The sequence below is a fragment of the Patagioenas fasciata genome, chromosome W, assembly GCF_037038585.1.
Source record: "Patagioenas fasciata isolate bPatFas1 chromosome W, bPatFas1.hap1, whole genome shotgun sequence".
In the NCBI taxonomy this organism is placed as follows: Eukaryota; Metazoa; Chordata; class Aves; order Columbiformes; family Columbidae; genus Patagioenas; species Patagioenas fasciata.
In genome coordinates, this window is record NC_092559.1 from 42,881,675 (window position 1) to 42,898,353 (window position 16,679).

The window sequence follows — 16,679 nt, forward strand, 5'->3', positions numbered from 1 at the left end:
GACCCTGCACCCTAACCTTTCTCTCCACATTCCTGTGCAGTTCCAGCTCAAAGCAGCCAAACTCATCCAGGACTTCCTTAGTGGTGGAAGAGATGTGGATCTTCAGAGTTGGATAGCACAGAGGGGCAAAAGGGACATGACTGCATCTGGGAGCAAGGCATGACCTGTGGCACCGGACCCCAGCTGCCAGTCCTGCGGCTTACCCTGGTTGTTGGACTCCACGCAGAATGCAGTGTTCACCATGTCCCCAAACAGGCAGTACCGCAGCATCTTCAGACCCACAACTCTGGCACACACAGAACCTACAGGCACAGAGATGCCTGAGACTGCTGCAGGGCAGGTGAGCATCCCCCAGCCACAGTGTTAGCTGGTGTAGGGGCTCACCGGTTTGTAAGCCAATATGCAAGCAGAGCTGGTCATTGGGCCAGTGATGGATCGTGAAGGTTTTGACAGCCTCAAGCAAGGCCAGAGCCATGTGAACAATCTTTCAGGCATGCAGTTTCTTCTTGTGCACCAGCAGCCCCAACACCACCATGTAGGCATCCCCAATGGTCTCCACCTGCTGGGTCAGGGGGAGTGAGTAAATCCTGGGCTCCTGCCCCATCCCAACTCAGCTGGGATGAGGTCAAAGGTTAACTTTTGGAATATTCTGTGTGGTAACACAAAGTGACAACAATTACCCAAGAGGTTCAATTAAATCATGAATTTACTAAAAACATCACTCAGAATTACAGGGAATAGTGGTTTGGCAAAAGTTAGTAACTATATCATAAAACTTAGCAATACTTTAACAACAAAAACAATATTACTCTTAAATGCCCAGAATAAAATTAGAAAGAGAGAGAGAGAGGAAAAGGAGAGAGATAGTTTAAGATATCAGAAGAAAGGTAAGATCTCACCACTCCGTTGTTCTAGCTTGTGGTGGGTACAAAACTTCATTAATGCCATGCAGCACACACACACACACTAAGACAAAAAACACACAAACAAAACAGACTAAAAAGTGTCCCAAGTGAGCAAGTTTTATAACCCAGTCCATTTAAATGCGAGTGTGGCGGATGCACTTGACCCCCACCCCCAGCCAAAACAGCAGCAGTTTAGTCAAGGCTCGAGAGGAGGTAAGGACCTGAGCTGCAGCCAGGCCAAGAATTCCTTCCAAGAGACCCACAAGGAAGCAGGACGGCACACTGAATGCCAGTAACTTGTGAGCACAGGGAGTCTCATGCATACTTTTCCTACTGTATGCAATTTGACTACTAGTCAAGCACTTCATTCTATAAATATGACAGCCTGGATGAGCCCACTTTGAGCTCTCCCTGCTAAATAAGTGAGCTGTATGGCAATGGTTTTACTACTCACAGGTCAGTGGATGAACCCAGTTCAAGTTCAATATTAATCATTTAGCTTAAGTAGATGCACACCAAATGTAATGGATTATTTAGAGATATAAGGTTGTACGATTTTTAGTGTATTCTTTTTTGAGCGGCGGAGGAACACGCAGGTCGACTCAATATGAGTGATAAAGCATAGTTTGATTTATTAGCCCAAACAGCATATACTTATACAGTTCACGATAATTATGCATACCTGTCACCTACTAATTGGCTTAAGCTCTAATAGTCACATTTGCATGGTCCTCCTACTTGCAGTTGCTAGCTATGCTTATTCTACATTCTTGTGCTGTTGAAAGCTGTTTGTGAAACTCTGCCAAGGTCGCAGTGACCTTGCTGATTTTACTGAAACAGTCAGTGGTTCCCACTGCGGCCTAGTCTTGCTACTTATGCTAAGGTCTTCAGAACAGGCTCTGCTCGTACAACTGCTCTGCAGACCCATGTCCCTTATTTTTAAGCCGTTCTCCAACATTCTTTGACTCATGTTACTTGGTAGATTAGATTTGCTAAAATTTTAAGCTGTAAGGTCCTGCTTGTATTTACCAAAATCAACTGCAGACTATACCTTAATATCTTCAAGGTCAATCTCTGTTCAAATACCCGCCGCCAGGGAATCCACAGACCTACCATAGTCCCCCACATGCAGCCAAGAGGGAGCACTTCAGCAGGACTAGGAGGGTTTGGTGAGAGGGCTAAACTCCCCACCTGCCACACTGACCTTGAAGTGGTAGGTGTTGGCAAAGATCTGATACTTGCCATGCGTGGTCATCAGGGAGCCGTAGCTGGAGCTGTGCTGCGGGGAAGGAGAGAGCTAGGGGTGGGGACCCTGGGGCGAGAGGTGACAAGCACCAATGGAGGCAGGCAGGGACACCCAGGGGCGTACAGGGGATAGTGCAGGACAAACTCCGATGGGTCAGCACAAGCTCTGCATGCTCTGTAGAGAGGGTAAAGTCTATAGGATGAGGTATGGTGCACTGCAGGGGATGGATAAGGTGTGGCTGCACAGAGGACAGAGGACTGCATAGGGGACAGATGAGGTCTGGTGCTCTATAGAGGATTCAGAGTTGTGTAGGGGATGGAGTGTCACATAGGAGATGGATGAAATGTAGCTTTATAGGGAATGTAGAGTTACGGAGGGAGGAAGGGTTGTGTAGGGGATCAACATGATGCAGCCTTGTAAGGGAGGAGTGTTGTGCAGGAAGGGAGGGTGGCACAGGGTCAGGAGGAAGGTGGTACCCCAGGACTGGCAGCTCAACCAGGGACAGGGTGAGACAGCTGCCTGCTGCCTTGTGGTACTGCTCGGGGCTCTCAAATGGCAGCTCATCCCAGCAGATCCTCCTGAGCATTCTGGCAAGCTCCTTCTCCAACATAAGCTTCCTGGGAGGCACATGGGGGTCAGGTCCCTGCAGGCCCCTGTCCTGCCCACTCCCCCACCAGGTTGAGGGGTGCTCAGGCAGAGGCACTCCCCAGCCCCAACTGACCTGAAGATGAGGAAGCTGGAAATGCTGAATATGATGAAGGTGAGGCCAGTGCCCAAACCCTGGATGACCATCATGGAGAGGGGGCTGCAGGCAGGAAGGGATGTCAGTATGGTCCAGCTGCCTGTGGGAACCGGGTGGCCATACACCCACAGGGAAGGGTGCTGGGGACCAAGGGATGTGGGGACCTGGTACACCAATTTTTCTCACAGGAGGGGTTATCCATGATGAAGACGCAGGGTGAGTTGTTCAAGGCAGGGGGCCTTTCACCCAGAGAATCACAGAATCACAGAATGGTTGGGGTTGGAAGGGACCTCTGGAGATCATCTAGTCCAATGCACCTACTGTGGCAGATGCACTCAACCCCCTCCCAGCCAAACCAGCAGCAGTTTGGTCCAGGCTCCAGAGGAGGTATGGGCCTGAGCCATAGCCAGGTCAAGAACTCCTTCTAGGAAACCCACAAGGAAGAAGAACAGTACACTGAACACTGATGAATTGTGGACACAGGGAGTCTTGTGCATACTTTTCCTACTGTATGCAATTTGGCTACAAGTCAACCACTTCATTCTATAAATATGGCAGCCTAGATGAGCCTACTTTGAGCTCTCCCTGCTAAATAAGAGAGCTGTATGGCAATGGTATTATTACTCACAGGTCAGTGGATGAGCCCAATTCAAGTTCAATATTAATCATTTAGTTTAAGTAGATGCACACCAAATATAATGAATCATTTAGCGGTATAAAGTAGTATGTTTTTTAATATACTCTTTGCTTCATGTTACTTGGTAAGCTGGATTTGCTAAAATCATAAGCTGGAAAGTTCTGCTCATATTTACCAAAAGCAACTATAAACTACACTGAACACTTGCAAGATAAGACCTAGTTTGCACTTTGCTGGGAAGAACGGAACTGACTGCAGAAAAATAATGATTCCAAGGTTAACACAGAGACATTACAGACATCTGCAAAATGAGGTCTATTTTGCACTTCACTGAAAAGAAAGTATTTATTCAGACAAAACAGTACCTGCAAGGCTATGGCCCATAAAAAATGTCTATGGCAAAACAAAATAAAGGCTCATATGAGATCAGCAAAAAAGATTCAATGAGATGTAAGAAGGCCTCAAAGTGAAATATTGCTATTGGACTGAATCATGGTATGGATGGTTTGTAAAGATATAAAAGTCTATGGTTTTCTATGCTCAGGTCGGAACCTCTGTGCAGGTACCCAGCTTGAGACAGCCCTCCTGCTATTCTACTCCATTAAATTTTTTTTCTGAGAATTTGTTTCCTGAAAGTCTGCTCTGCATATGGTTATCAGGTCTCGCCTGAAAGTTTGCCTCTGGAGTTCTAAAATATAGACTCTAGAGCGAATGGCTATCAGGGAGGGAAGACACCTGAAAGTTTGCTTCATGAACAGACACAGGTACCTGGAGAGAAGGTAAGCAGCATTTGGGTTGGTATATTTCCCCCATGCAGTAAATAATAGAGTGAACCTGCCAATGAACTCTTTAAAGTTGCACTTCTATTTGAGAGATCTAAGCATTGTTCTGCAGTAAGCAGAACCCTAAATTACTCCTCTGCGACACTGCTAAAGAAGGTTCACCTAGACCAGATTGCACAGGAATGCGTCCAGGCAGGTTTTGAATGTCTCCAGAGAAGGAGACTTCACAACCTCTCTGAGCAGCCTGTTCCAGTGCTCTGGCACCGTCAAAGTAAATGAGCTTCTCCTCGTATTCAGATGGAACCTCCTATGTTTCAGCCTGTGCCCGTTGCCCCTCATCCTGTCGTTGGGCACCACTGAAAAGAGTCTGGTCCCATCCTCTTGGCACCCACCCTTGAGATCTTTATAAGTATAAATAAGGTCCTCTCTCAGCCTTCTCTTCTCCAGGCTGAAAAGAACAAGCTTTCTCAGTCTTTCCTCATAACAAAGATACTCCAGACCCCTAATCATCTCTGTAGCTCTCTGCTGGACTTCCTCCAGTATTTCCATTTCCTTCTTAAACTGGGGAGCCCAGAACTGGACAGAGTACTCCAGATGCAGCCTCACCAGGGCAGAGTAGAGGGGAAGGATAACCTCTGTTGTGTATTGATAAGGATAATGGCTGAAAACATTGTGGCGAAACTAGTTCATCCAGCCACAACGGATGACACATTCAGTATAGGGTGAACTGCAATTTACATATCAACGACAAGCTAACGAGCCACAGACCACGCTGGCTGGCTGATACCGGAGGTAGGGGATGAGCTGTAGGGCACATAGCTCCATCTTCTGATATGCCCAGCTTGGCAAAGAAAGGGGAAAAGCTGAGACCCTTCAACATGGCCCAGGATTTGTCGAGACTTGACAATCTTTCACAATCACCCCTTCCCCCCAGACTTTCCTCTACTCTGAGAGCTATAAAAAAGCTCACCTAAAACAGCACTAACAGGGAACTCACCCTCAGGACCCTCCGTGCACCAGCCTCGCCGCGGGAACCAGACCAGACACCGGAGGGTGCTGCGCTCCTGAACTACAAACCCCAGCATCCTCCCTGCGGGACACCGGAGGCCATACAACATCGTACAAGTCCTGTCATCCATGCTGCGGAGCCGTAAGAGTGGCTAGATCCCTTACCCTTTTCTTTCTTCCTTTCTCTCTGCTCTTTCCTTCTCTCCATTTTTCTATATCCCTATTTCTGTGTCTCTCCTTCTGTGACTGGTGATATATTACTCTCTTTCTCTCTTTCTTATACCTTAGTTTTCCTTCCCTCTCTACCACTTTCTTTCTCTCTTTTCCTTTTCAACATATAAGAGTAACATCATCTTAAGCTCTGCTGTTGGATTCTTGTTAAATTTTGTGTTATAGCTACTAATGGTTGCCAATACATTGCTAGTAGAAGGACTCTTGCTGTTAACGTATTGATAAGTTCTGTGATATCACAAAATACTTTTGCCAAGCCACTATTCGCTGTTATTAATATTCCAACACGTGCTTCTAGTAAAACTCATAATTAAATAGGACCCCTGGAGTGATTGTCTGTCATTCACTTCACGTAACTGCACAGAATTAACCCAGAGTTAACTCACACCTGGTCTCATCTGTTGAGTAAGGGCGTGTGTCGCGTTCAGAGTTAACTCATCCCTCATCCCATCTGTTGGGTTGGGACAGTTTTATTTGGTGTCAGAAGTGGGATATTCTGTGAGAAGCAGTTTAGAGGGGGGATAGGAGCCAGAGGTTTCAAAGGAGGACTGATTAGTCTGTGCCGCGTTCTCCAGCAGTGGGTCATGGCATCCCAGGTTAAGCCAGACCTGGACTGCTCCCTGCTGTTGAATTTACTAAAAGATTATAAGCCTTGCCTGACCCCTGAGGGTCTTAAGTGGGCCTCTGGATGTTGGTTGTCTCCAGATATTGTAACTCAGCGAATAAGGGACTTGGCAAAAAAAAAAAACCAACACAGGTTTAAACTTGGAAAAGGTAAAGCCATGATCTGTGCTGTTTTGGGAGCAGCATTGATAGCTGCCCAGAAAGAAAAAGAAACTGGGCAGGGGGTTGTAAGGCTCAGGCTGGACCGAGTCTCTCTTGGGGGAAGGTTGCACGGGAGTTGATTAATTATGACCAGCGTATGGGTTTCATTGGAAAAGAGGTTAAGTCTCAAGTAGCGGTGTGCCGAACTGAAACAGAGGTAAAATTCCCTCGCCCCCGAGACAAGAAATTTATGGGGATAGGTTTGAGGCATCAGTGTTGGAAATTAGGACTGGATAAAGGTATTCCCCGAGAAGTGATGGATGGCTTGCCCTTCCCCAATTTACAGCTGCTTGTAAAGATGTGTAAATCAGAAGATACAGATCAACCAGGAAAGCAATACACCCCCACGGCCCCTGTAACTCAGGTGTCAGCCGTGCCAGTCATTCCCACAGCTCCTAGAGAGAAATTCAACAGCCCCTCAAAGCCGGGAAACTTCCTTCGCCGTCCCCAGTAAGTGAGCCGGGGGACGGCGAATGGATATATTTCAGATGGCTCACTGAAAATAAGGGGGATCTGCTAGTAACTGGGACTCTCACAAATATTCTGTGTTTGGATTTACTCAAGGGTAAAGCCACAGCGTGCTCAGTGCTAGGAGCAGCCCCGGGGGCAGCTCAAAGCACCAGGCACCTGGACAAACAAACAGAGCAAGAAACGGTAAAGGTCCTACAGGACCAGTTAGCTGCAGAATGCAATACCACTCAGCAGCTCCTTACAGCTCTGTTAGATGCATTAGACCGGGAGAAAATCTTACAATCTGAATTGGAAGAATATAAGCAGGCAAAATATTACCAGACAAATCTTGATTCTGTTCCAGACAGTGAGCCCGGTTTTACCAGCCCAGCACAAGCGGCTGAGGAAGAGGGTCTTAAACTCCTGTATCCACCAAAATAATTGGAAATCACCCGGGAAGTATCTTATCCCAAGAACAAGCAGGCAACAATGAGGCCCCTCATTAAAACTGAGTCTACTGATAACAGCCAAGCGGGGCGGGGGGGGGGGGGTGGCTCTGCAAGTTGCCACCCTGTGGCCAACTTATTAGAGATTCAGGAGAAATATAGTAACTTAGCCCAAGAAACGGAAACAGAATGTGTTTTAACTGGTGGCGATGAAATTTTGCTCTCAGAGAAGGAAGCACAAGGGTATTCAGAGCCTGGTGTGCTTCTGACTGCTAATGATCAAAGAGAGTTGTTAACTCAACGAGCTGCCTATTGGGAGGGGGAGCTGGACCCTTTAGAAAGGGGAGACCCAGAATGCATTGAAACCCCCGCTGTAAATCACCTAACTGAAGATTTACAGAAGTCCACCTGTCCCCAGTTAATTCACAAGAGCCCCAAGAGCCTTCCCCGGTGTTGGTAAATGTAGATCCTGTCAGGCCTCCTGACCCACTGAAACTGCGTGCAGTGCGGCTGCGGGACCTTTTGGGGGATGCGTCGTCTCCACGGGGTGGAGGGGGTGTGTTTCCCAGGGTGGTCGAGCTGTCACTTGGGTGGAGGTGGCTCAGGAACTTAATTGTGGTAGCATGGGTCTGATAGGGGGAGTCACAAAAACGAAAACTGCTGTACCAAGAGTGGAATAGCAGGTAAATCGAACTTGTCCCCTAGGTGTCCCAGAGACAAAGAGAAACCTTTTGTGGGCTGAGGGAATAGAGAAGGGAATTCCCCAAGATGTAATAGATGGAATGTCTACCCTGGCCTTGTAAAAGCTTATTAGGGCATGGAAGGCACCCCATAAAAATGAACTGCTTGCTTGGGGGGGCATGGAAGCAGAGCCCTGAGCTGGTGGGACAGTGATTATCCCTCAGATGCCCACTGTTCCTGAGGGCGGATAACAGACCTGCCACCCCCAGTCAGTGAGTCAGGGGGCAGCCAGTGCGTTCATTTAAAGAGACTCACAGAAACTGTCAAGGGGGTCTGCTGATCGCCTTTCCTCTTGATTCCTTTAAAATCAATTCTCCACTGCCGAGGTGGTCCAAGACTCAGCCAAAAATGAGTTCAATGGGTTGCCTCTGACTTACTACTTTCTGTCCCCAAGCCCCTGCTATTCTTCCAGAGAAAAGGTAAAACAAGGACCCAGCAACCCTGCTCCACAAAACCAGATGACCTGCCCTCCTGAAACTACCACCACTGGCACTGTACCCCTCGTTTTAAAGACAACAATGAACATTTATGCATGGAAAGCTACTGACACCTATGGGAAAGAGCACCAGATCAGCACTGGTGGATCATCCCTTCTTTTTTTTTTTTTTTTTAAAGAAAAAAAAAGGGGGAGGAAGTAAAAGTTGCCTTTTAGTAATATTGTTATTTTACTATGTTTGGGGATTTTTATTTTGTATGTTAGCTTTTTTTTATCTTACAAGAAAGAAATGGTGTGGGGCTGGTCACACTCTCTTTAATGCACCCAAGGCTACCATTGGCCTTCTTGGGCACATTGCTGGCTCATAGCCAATCTGTTGTCCACCAGGACTCCCAGGTCGTTCTCTGCAGTACCGCTTTCCAGCAGGTCAACCCATAACCTGTACTGGTGCCTGGGGTTATTCCTCCCCAGGTGCAGGACCCTACACTTGCCCTCATTGAATTTCATTAGGTTCTTCCCTGTCCAGTCCTCCAGTCTGTCCAGGTCTCGCTGAATGGCAGTACAACCTTCTGGTGTGTCAGGCCTTCCTTGCAGTTTTTTTCATCAGCAAACTTGCTGAGGGTGCACTCAGTCTCTTCATCCAGGTCATTTTTGAACAGGACTGGACCCAGTACTGAGCCCTGGGGAACCCCACTAACTACAGGCCTCCAGTCAGACTCTGCACCATTGACCACAACCCTATGAACTCTGTTGTTATGGCGGATGCACTCAATCCTTCCCCCCCCGCCAAACCAGCAGCAGTTTGGTCCAGGCTCCAGAGGAGATAAGGACCTGAGATGCAGCCAGGCCAAGAACTCCTTCTAGGATACTCACAAGGAAGCAGAATGGCATATTGAATGCTGGTGGCTTGTGGGTGCAGAGAGTCTCGTGCATACTTTTCCTACTGTATGCAATTTGATTATGAGTAAACCACTTCATTCTATAAATACAACAGCCTAGATGAGTCCACTTTGAGCTCTCCCTGCTAAATAAGTGAGCTGTATGGCAATGGTTTTACTACTCAGAGGTCAGTGGATGAGCCCAATTCAAGTTCAATATTAATAATTTAGTTTAAGTAGATGCACACTGAATGTAATGGATTATTTAGAAATATACGGTTGTATGATTTTTAATATACTCTTTGATTCATATTACTTGGTAGACTAGATTTGCTAAAATTTTAAGCTCGTGTTTACTAAAATCAACTGCAGACTACACTAAACGCCTCCAAGATAAAGTCTAACTTGCATTTTGCTGGGAAAATGGAACTCTCTGGGAAAACAACGATCCAAGGCTAAAGGAGAGACATTACAGACATCTGAAAAGTGGGGCCTATTTTTCACTTCGCTGAGAAGAAAGGATTTATCCAGACTAAATATCACCTTCAAGGATATGGACCAAAACCAATGTCTACAACTGAACAAAACAAAGGCCCACATGGAGTCAGAGAAAAAGGGTCCAATGGGTAGCAAAGAACCTGCTGTTGGACTGGATCTTGGTGTGAATGGTCTGTAAAGATATAAAAGTTTGTAGTTTTCTATGCTCAGGCAGATCTCTGTGCAGGTACCCAGCTTGAGCCAGCCCTTCTTCTATTCTACTCCATTAAATTTTATTTTTCTAATAATTTTGTCTCCTGAAAGTCTGCTCTGCATATGTTTATCAGGGAGGGAAGGTGCCTGAAAGTTTGCTTCGTGAATGGGTACAGGCATCTGGAGAGAAGGTAAGCCGCATTTGGCTTGGCATATTTCCCCCATGCAGTAAATAATAGAGTGAACCTGCCACCGAACTCTTTTAAGTTGCACTTCTCTTTAAAGAAACCTAAACATTGTTCTGCAGTAAGCAGAACCCTAAATTACACCCCGCGACAGTCATCCAGCCAGTTCATGATCGATGGATAGATGGATCACTGTGCACTCATCCAACCCACACTTCCCGAGCTTACCTGTAAAGATGTTGTGAGAGACAGTGTCAAAAGGCTTGCTGAAGTCAAGGTAGACAACATCCACTGCTCTTCCCTCATCTACCCAGCCAGTCATGCCATCATAGAAGGCTATCACGTTGGTCAAACATGATTTCCCCTTGGTGAATCCATGCTGACTACTCCTGATAACTTTATTTTCCTCCACATGCTTGGGGATGACATCCAGAATCAGTTGTTCCATCACCTTTCCAGGGATGGAGGCAAGGCTCACTGGCCTGTAGCTTCCTGGGTCATCCTTCTTGCCGTTTCTGAAGACTGGAGTGACATTGTCTTTCTTCCAGTCCTCAGGCACCTCTCCTTTTCTCCAAAACCTCACAAAGATGATGGAGAGTGGCTTAGCAATAACATCTTCCAGCTCTCTTAGCACTTGTGAGTGCATCCCATCAGGGCCCATGGATTTGTGGATGATCAGCTTGCCTAAATGATCTCTAACCTGATCCTCCTCAACTAAGGGAAAGTCTTCCTTTGTCCTGCCTCTAGGATCTGGGATTCCTGAAGTCTTAGCAGTAAAGATGGAAGCAAAGAAGGCATTCAGTAATTCCACCTTCTCTGTATCATCCATCACCAGGGCACCCACCTCATTCAGCAGCAGACCTACATTTTCCCTAATCTTCCTTTTGCTGCTGATACATTTGAAGAAACCCTTCTTCTTGTCCTTGACATCCCTGTTCAGTTTTAATTCCAAGTGGAGCTTAGTCTTCCTCACAACATCCCTGCATACTCTAATGTTGGAAAGTAAAATGTGGGAAAGCAAGATATGCAGTTCCAGCCATCTGGATGATAAAAGAAGATCAATACTAACATGACGATCTGGACGGTCATGTTAGTGATTGAAAAAGTGTCCAGAGAATAGAACCTTGAAGTATAACACTTTGTTGTTTCTAAAGCGAGAAGAGTAGGACAAAAATAAAACTCTACAACAGATCATTGAATCATTTCAGACAGTTTTACAGGAGGAATGGTCTGAACTTCAACAAGCTGGGAGAGAATTAACTGATAACACACAAGTCATAGAACACTTGCTGAACTCTGCAAGATACTTTTCCTTATTAACCTGTTTTCTTTGTAGGTATCTGTTTAAGCATATTACAGTTTAATAGGTCTTTGTCTGTTATATGGTACAGTAAGTTCATAGACTGTTAAATAATGAGAATCCATGGACTCAAAATGTGCGTTTTGTGATAATATAGAAGATCATGAGTAATTTAGTTCTTTACTGCATGAATGTAATGGTAAAATTTTGTTTAGGGAGATAATTACAAAATGGGAACTGGTTCCACTACTAAAATACCACCTTGCTCTCCCTTAGGATGCATCCTTATACATTAGAGTAATTGCTCTTATTGCTATTAAATAATTTTGAAACCAGAAAAGAATTTAAGTAGTTAAACTCTGATTCGCATTGAATTTATGTGTTTGTTGGAAGTATGGGAAAGAAAACTGAATGCTATGATGGATGTGAACTCGAAGGAGGTTGTACTGAAAAGTTGCTAGAATATGACCTGATTTGGATCTAGGAAAATGAAAGTAATGGATTGATAGTTAATATGCTGTTTATTGACATCTGTAAGACGTTGCAAATGGTAAACGGGGCTGAGGAATGTAACTATTGCTCAGCTAATTAGAATTGCATATGGAGTGTATTATGGCTGGAATGAAATGGGAAAATAAAAAAGTAAAATATCCCAGGCCTGTGCTGTACTGTTTCAATATAAATTTCAGGCCTGTGTCAAGCTGCAAGATAAACTTAGCTCCCTGGCAGCTCCCAGACAGCTCCCACTTAGCACCAGCAAATAACGCCACCTGCGTGGCCTTGCCTGTATCTAAATTGCAGCAAGAAGAGAAAGAAAAAGAAAAAAAAAAAAAAAGAAAAACCTGGCTTCCCGCTTTTAAAGCAGTGAAAGGGGGGTTTTCTCTTCCCCCCCACTGCAGCAATGTTGTAATACTGAATGGAGGTGTCTGAGGGTGAAATTTAAATGCATCCCTAGCAGATCCGTAGTTCTAATGAAACTGGGAAATTAAACCAAAAATCTTTTAATAGACTTATCTTGTGGTAACTAGTTGTAAGAGACTTCTTAGTAAATTCACCATGCTAGTTTTTGAGATTGTGGGAAAGAAAGAAAGACCATTTTTTGAAACCAATGGAATGCTAAATTTGGAACAAAGTTTTAGCAGCTGAATTCTTGTATTTGCCAGAAAGCCCTATACCTCTCTTGGGTTAAGATTTGTTAAGTAAATTGTAATCTCAAATAACGTTTTCTGAGAATTCTGTTTAGTTTCATGTCCTACAAGAATCTGCTTGGATGGTGCAGATCTGCTTGCTGCAAGTGAGAAATCTCCAAGGAAATTTTGGATGCTGTATTTCCACTAGTATGGGCAACCAAAGTATCAGTAAAGCAAACCCTACGCTGATAGAACTGAAACAGGACTTCGATCCGGTAAGGGAAAACAATATCCAATAAATATGACAGCCAAAACGGAGTTAGAAACTTTGATGAATAAATTTATGACAACCTTACAAACTAACTGCATTCAACTGGACTTGCAGATTTGTCTATAGCTACAACATAGAAACAACCTGTGGCTATTGTGGGAGAGTATGATGAGAATACAGACTGATATACTTGGAATGGATTTTTTTGCCCAATTCTTTTCGTAAAACTATTACTGAGCCCCTGGAATTGATTGTTACTCTGATCAAAAAAGGCAGAGAATGGATTCAGGCTTTAGTAGGCTGTGATCCATCTGTCATATATGTACCTTTTGTGAAAGCAGATTTTGATTTTTTTTTTTTATTCACAATCTCTGTCCTTGCAAATTGCGCTAGCTGATTTTCTTAACAGCATAGCTTTTGGCATGCCTAAATGTAAATTGCTTCAAAATCTGCGTGTCTTTGACATCAGACCACAGACCGTACTTGTATTCGGTCCTATCCCAAATGCTCGCACAGTTTTTGTTGATGGTTCAGAGAAGTCTCATAAAGCTGTAGTGGTCTGGCGTGAAGATAACAATTGGCATAATTCTGTTAAAATTGTTGAAGGCTCAACCCAATTAGTGAAACTTGGTGCAGTTTTGTATGCCTTAGAGCTTTTTAGGGAGGAACCTCTAAATTTGGTTTGTGATTCTGAGTACGTAGTCAAGGTCCTGCAGCAGATCCCCTCCACTTTTCTTAAAGAAATCTCACAACAGCAACTTATTGATATGTTTGTATCATTGCAAACTGCATTACAGCTTCACAAACACCCACTGTTTGTTACTCATATACGCTCTCATACAGCCTTACCAGGTCCCATAACTGAAGGCAATGCAATTGAAGATTCTTAGACTGTAGCTACAGTCTGTTTCCAGTCTACCAGGGCTTCACGTGCTTTCTTCCATCAGATTGCTGCTACCTTAAAAAAGATGTTTGTTCTCACTCTCAAGCAAGCGAGAGACATAGTGTGCTCTTGCCGGGAATGTCAAGGTCTGATTACAAGCTCGCCCTCCCTTGGAGTTAACCCTCGCAGACTCTCAGCTAATGACATTTGGCAGTCTGATGTTACATGTGTTTCATCTTTTGGCCGTTTGAAATATGTCCTTGTTTCTATACATACTTTTTCAGGTATGCTTTGTGCATCTGCGCATACAAGTGAGAAAAGCAGAGATATTCAGCGTCACTGGACCCGCTGTTTTGCTACGCTGGGAGTACCACAACAGATTAAAACTGACAATGGTCCTGGATACACTGCTAGATCCATGCAATATTCTTTACAGCAATGGGGTGTTTCACATCTCACAGGTATTCCACATTCTCCCACTGGACAGGCTATCATTGAACAGGTGCACTCCATGTTAAAACGGATGTTATTAAAACAAAAAAAGGGGAATATGACACCTCAAGAACAATTAGACAATGCAACATATACTTTAATTTTTTTGAATCGTACTATGCCTCCCTCCTCTATCACAGCAGTGGAAAAACACTTCCGTGTTCCAGATTCACTGTCTCAGAGACCACAGCTTTTATACTGGGATCCCCTGCAAAACAGTCAGTGGCAAGGGCCTGTAGAGTTAATCACCTGGGGAATGAGCATACTTGTGTTCTTCTTCCAACAGGACCAAAGTGGTTTCCTGCAAAATATGTTAAACCTTTCTATGAGTTGGACAAACATGATGCAGGACCTAATGCCAGAGATACAGCATCTGTCCCTGCAGCAGAGGGCAACAAAGAAACAGAAGAGACCAAACGAAGAGGCACTAGCATATCAGAATGATACAGATTTACATTATTTGCACTGGGGACTAACTGGTGAAAAAACTTTCAATGCATTTGTTTTCCTTATTAGTATGGCTAACCAGTTTTCTCCAATATTTGTTAATAACTGTAGTAGTTGTAATTTGTATTGTTCTGTTCTATTGTAGGTTGATTTGCAACAAGAAAATGACACATAAGGTATGATGATCCACAGTGGACATTCAAACTCACCAACAGAATGCCCCCTTTTGACTTTGGAGGCAAGAGGTGACTGCACCACCACTCCAAAGTAGTTTGTCAGATGACTGTGGTCACAGGCTGGATTGTGAGGCAGTACACGTTCCCCTGAAATCGGGAGCTTTCAATTTGGAGGTTGATGGCTCTTTAGCACCTTCTGTGCCTCACTGTGCCTGTCCCCACATGTATACACCTAGAATGGTACCAAGGTGTTGTCAATAAACTTCACCTCTACCAACTGATGGGTCAGGAGGGGTGGGACCCTCGGTCAATTGACAGGGTCCTTAACAAAGGAGGTGCCCAGACTAGCTGAGAAGCTTCTGGACTATGTTGTAATGCCCACAACCACATCTGGCCAAACAATGAAACGGGCTTCCCGCCGAAGACACCCTTTGAGTGGTCTTCTCGGAGCTGCTGGTCTGTAAACTGGAGTCCTTTCCTTAGACAGGAACACCATCTAAGGAAACTTCCTGGGATTAATGATACCTCACTTCTTTATTTGAGTGAGTGACTATTTCTTGTGAGTACCCTGAAGTAAAAGACCTCTAGTTTTGTTTCTTGCGAGTGACTACATGCACATTGTGGATCCTCATTATTCTTATGATATTGTCTTTAAATAATCTCCTTAGCTGATATCTGAACCTGTATTTTCTGTTATCAGAGTGCTAAATATGTGTAATACTGTTGAAATTGAATTATAGTGTTTATGAGTGCTATGAAGTAAAATAACAGTCTTAGCTAATGTGTAAGGCCTGATTTAGGATTTAGCTAGTACCCTGAAAAATAATTACATAGTTTGTAGGAATTAGGACTGTAAGTCAAAATGGCTAACATTATCTGATAGCATAAAGCGATTAGACCCTAAAACTTCATTTTCAGCTCTCAATCTGCATATATGGGTTTTTGTAGGAATTGGATATGCTTGTGTGATGTATTTTCTTGTAGTCCTCCGAATCATCTGGAGAATGATACAGAATGCAAAGAAGAACAAAGCCAGGGTCCTTACTGCACTCATTGAGAACCTGATGTTTAAAACAAAAAAGAGGGAAATGTTGGAAAGTAAAATGTGGGAAGGCAAGATGTGCGGTTCCAGCCATCTGGATGATAAAGGAAGATCAATACTAACATGACCATGTGGACGGTCAAAGACATAATAACATAATAATATATAAAGGGCCTTGGAGAGATTACTTTGAAGTACGTTTCTCGTAATTGTAAAAAGTTATAGCCCAGACTCGTGAGAATGGTATCTCGGGCCAGATAACCGCCCCCAAGTGCATGGGATGTGTGAATGTCCTTGGGCCTGATCTGCGAACGAGTGGAAAAACAAGTGAGACAAACATCGCATGAGTTTAGTGTGTTCTTAATAACAATTAGTGGAAAAGCACCTTTTTGTAAACATCTTAGTCCAGGCCTGTACCTGTAAATCCTATAAATCATCAATGGTGAATAAAGAAGGCAGGCTAGGCCTAGGTCAGCTCTCTGCTTGGCCAGGCTCTGCGCTCCTTCCTGAACAAGATCTCTGCCTCTGCGTGAATTTCTGTCTGCGTCCTGGTATGCGTCGTCTCTAATCACCCCACTCTAACAGTCACCTTATCTTCCTCTCAGGTGGTCTGTCCATTTTTCCAATTACATAAACATCCTCCTTCCACCTGAATTTTTACTGGAGTTCCTTATTCATCCATGCTGGCCATCTTCTCCCTTACTTGATTTCTTGCTCATAGAGGTGCATCAGTCTT